Consider the following 4,316-nt stretch of genomic DNA (forward strand, 5'->3'; position numbering starts at 1 on the left):
TCTCATAATTACCCAGCTGATGCATTCTGGGATCCCCCCTTTTTTCATCAGGGATATTTTTTAATATGTTTTTACAGGATATACCACAATAACAGTCCACATACTTAGTCATCTCCATTGGAAACCACAGTGATGTTACAGAAACCCTCCTTAACTACTTTCTGCCTATACTGTGCTCACGAAAAAGTCCCAGTCAAGAGGCTCCTCCCATTCAAGAGGTGTGAAGTTAAATGTTCTTAATCAGCTATAGAAATGTAGGATCTGAACCCTTCTTCTCTCTCCCCCCTCCTGGCTTTCTGTGCGGCTGCATAAAACCTTGGCTTAACCTATGTGAGATTCATGGCCAATGTGTTAAATTGTATAGAATTCTGCTTCCTGATTTGATATCACATAGTATGGTTAAAACATGAATAAGATTAAAAGCTGGGTACAGATTTCAGAAACTCTGGCATTCTCTTTTCCCTGAGGATATCTATAGAAAATTACCCAACTAGTGATTTACCAAATTAACTAAAACAATATAAACTAATGAAAACAGAGAACATTGAATTAAAAGCAAGGAAAGGAAAGGAAATGTGTAGAGTCATATCTGTTGTAAACTAAAGTAGATATGGTACAGTTAGAAAGGAAAAGAAAAAAAAAGAAGAGAAAACTGAATAGCTTGCACCCTTGAAAACAATCCTCTGTCTCTGAACACTTTATTCATCCAGTCAGAAGCTCTTGTTGATGAGCTATCCATTAATTTTTGCTGCATCCAGGACCTGCTTTTTAAGTCCTTCCAGCATGGATAATGAAACCTCCATGATCTCAGGTGTCTGAGTCCATTCACATCTTAACGTAAGGTTTATACTACACTAATATTTATATCAAAGAATATTTTATAAAAACTATTCTCTAATATTTATGGAAGCTACTCCACACATTGTTTTCATCTTCGAGGCTAATATGTCAATGAGGACTGCTATATATTTAGACTGAGTACAGTGGTCAATCTTAATTTGCATACCTCCTCTTTTCTAGGGCAATTAATTCAGGCTGTCCTGCTGCATTCACCCTTTGGGGCTGTATGTAGGTTGAGTTGACTACTCACATGGGGTGTTTGTCAAATATCAAAAATGTTTACATTTTTTTTTTCAGAACACCATTTCATAACCAGGTGTTCTTTCTAGTGTGCTTGTGCATTCCAATTTTATAGTCTGCATGTAAGTCTCAAAATGCATTAGTAGCTATTTTTATTCATTATTTAACTTCCTTGGCTTTATCATATTATTCTATCTCAGGCCTTTAATGTTAAAAGTGCATGTTTTTTGCAGCAAACATAAAAGCATGCTCTTCACACTTCAGCGCATTGAACAATAGCTAATGGTATTCAGATTTAGACTTATATTTGAATAATCTTAATTGTGTTCTTATTTTATTTAAGCTAGTTGCAATATCAAGGAAACTCATTAAGGTTGTACTTGCTTCTTCCTAAGGCAAGGCTCAGCCATATTTCTCCAATTACATTAATCAGCATGACAGAAATACTAAAGATCTACTTTGCATGGAGTCATTGTCTTCCTATAAAAATAGGTCAGAGAAACTAAAATATGTAGGAAAGCTATTTTCTGGTTATTTATTTCTGATAGTGATTTTCTATTTTAATTAGTGAATTTAGGATGTGTAAAAAGTGCTACACTGACAGCTCCCAAGACTGATTTTTTATTTATCAATATCATAGGTTCATCACAGGTTATCACTATGGAAAGGTAGCCTGTGCCTCTATGGAGATGTACCTCACATCATTTCTAGCTCTGATAGCTGAATTGCTTCCTTATGTCTATCTCAAAAAGAATGTTAAATTAAAAATGGAGTTCTTGTTACCAGTAAAAGTTTGGAATATTAAAAAGCTATTAATTTTCAAAATACAATGTACTTTTAAGCATTTTGCCTCACTTTAAAAAACAGTAAATTTGGGCACCCAGCTGTAGCATCTTAAAGAGCCTTCATTATAGAGGGAAAGCACTGAGTAAGGAAGCAGGATTTTAAAAGATATGAGTATACCTCAAAAATTCAGCTATAGCACAGGTCAGAAACCCTGGTGCTTTAAGAGAAAGAGGCAGTAGATCCAAGCTTGCAGTCAAATGCAGGCAGCTGAGAAAGGGCTAGCAACAGGGGAATAAGCAGCCTGGGGAACCTGGAGTTAGGAACTACAGAACTGCAACTAACTACTTGTAGGCTAGCAGCCAATAGGGTAGAACTATAGCAACAGAGCAGTAAATTAGAACAGGCTGCTCATTGAGCTGGGGAGATACACCTGGGACTATTCAGAGAGGCACCTGACTGGAAGGGCTAATGCTTAGGGGTATAAACCTGATTCCTGAGACATAGCAGGAAGAAACACTCAGACCTTTGCAAAGAGAGCAGCTATGACCAACTAGGTGCCATAGTACTCATGTACTCGCCTATATTAGTAAGACAGAAAAAAGGACAGAGACAGATTGAGCTAAATGAGCTAACCTGAGAAACAGCTTTGAGTCTATTACTACCAGACTCACTTCCCCCTGGAACTTACAAGCAACCTCTCAAGAGATCCAGGTTTCATCAAAGGATGGCAGGTAAGTGAAGGGAAAAAAAACTCCATGGGAAGAAGAAGATGCAGGACTGGCTTGCCACAAAACGATGTGCTTGAGCCACTTTGTGCCAGGCTTGTTACAACTGCTGTATTGGTTAGGAGCTTCCTTCACTGGTCATTAAAGAAACCATTTTTTGTGCCCTTGAAAACCCAGTCTCCATTTTGCCAGAGGTGGCAAAATGGAGACTGAGTGACTGACAGCTGCAACATCTGGCTCAGCACGGAAGGAAGTGCAAATATGCCCAATTATTACAGGGACAACAGCGCCAGGTTGAAGAAATTTATATGGAACCAAGTCCAGCAGATAGAAAGGAAGGAGATGCTGTTCATTAGACAACAGGCATTGTTTGAACAGCTGGCCCTCCAATGGACTGTGGAGGAGGATGGTGGAAATTTGCAAGAAAAAAAAAAAAAAGATGAATAAAAGCCTTCTTGTGGCCTCCTTTGAACCCAAATGTTTATTAGAGAAAATTGTGGAAATAGTGGCTTGGAACAAATCCACTTGGGCAAGCAGGCTTGGAGCACTGGTGATGGAAGAAGTTCAAGCAATATCTAGGGTGCTCTTGAGTGAAGAAGCCCAGAGTTACAAGAGGTTAAAAGAAGGCTTTTGGGCTTGGGCTGCTAGAGAAGCATTCAAAATCTCTTTGTAAAGCATACAATTTGAACACATTATTTCCTAGAGATGTCCCTTCATGTTTTATCCCAAATCTGTACTTCATGGGTAAACTTAACGTTCCAAACATCTCCCTTCAAATCCTCAACAGTATGAGTCAGTAGTGTGACTAAAGTGGAGCAACCAGGGAACAACTCTGGGCCTCTACTTGGGCAGGGGAGCCAGAAAAATAACAGCCTTCACCCAGCTCCACAGCCACATCAACCGTACTAGTGGCTGGGAGGGGCTGGTGGCCCCCTACAACACAGCCTCCCCCCAGCCCCCCAGCCACATCAACCGTACTAGTGGCTGGAAGTGTCTGTTGCCCCTATACATCACAACTGCCCCAGGCACCTGGCTTCCCTGTTATGGCTGTGATATCAAGAGGAAGAATAAATAGCAATACTTTCTTTGTTTAAAGTATCTATTACTGAAGGAAGAATCAGTTTCATGTCTTTCTTTTCAGCAGACACTGTCATTTGTAATGGGATGAAGTTGTATTCACAGAATCATTTAAGAGAAGAAGGAGGAAGAAGAAGAAGAAGGAGAGAGAGAAAAAAAAAAAAAAAAAAAGGTTGGAAGGGACCTTTTGGAAATACCCAATCCAATCTTTGGTCAAGGCAGGATTATCTTAATGTAAACCATAATGGACAATTGTTTGTCTAATCTGTTCATAAAAACTTTCAAGAATGAAGATTCCAGACCTTCTCTAGGTACTCTGTCCTGATATTTTCGTACCCTCATAGTGAGAAATTTTTTTTCTGATACAGAAGCTGAATTTTCCTTGTTGCAAACTAAAAGCATTTTCTTCTCCAAAGAATATATGCAGTGACATTATAAATAAATCAATAACCAACCAGGACTGGTCATCAGCCTTGCTATATAGTATTATATGGGCAGAAAAAATCATTTACATTCCTATCTTATTGGTTCATTAATGCCGTGAGCTTCAAGAGGTGATCAATCTGTAACTGGTACAAAGCTAGGCAAAGGACAGGAGCCAAATATCAATAGCCAGGATCCCAAATCAAGGGGCAGGAGCAAGTGGGA

The 4,316-nt window shown here is 39.0% G+C and overlaps 1 long non-coding RNA gene across 1 annotated transcript in view; it reads left to right on the forward strand.

Annotated features, from left to right (window-relative positions):
- The first annotated feature begins 2,388 nt into the window (after nucleotides 1–2,388).
- The window catches only part of LOC102384366, a 2,097-nt gene continuing 169 nt past the window's right edge, over nucleotides 2,389–4,316 (forward strand). Inside the window, exons 1-2 of the long non-coding RNA XR_324650.3 lie at nucleotides 2,389–2,597; nucleotides 3,733–4,316. The exon at nucleotides 3,733–4,316 is cut by the window's right edge and continues 169 nt beyond it. This is a non-coding gene — a long non-coding RNA (uncharacterized LOC102384366). The remainder of the gene's footprint in view (nucleotides 2,598–3,732) is intronic.

Source organism: Alligator sinensis, unplaced genomic scaffold, assembly GCF_000455745.1.
Source record: "Alligator sinensis unplaced genomic scaffold, ASM45574v1 scaffold988_1, whole genome shotgun sequence".
NCBI lineage: Eukaryota > Metazoa > Chordata > Crocodylia > Alligatoridae > Alligator > Alligator sinensis.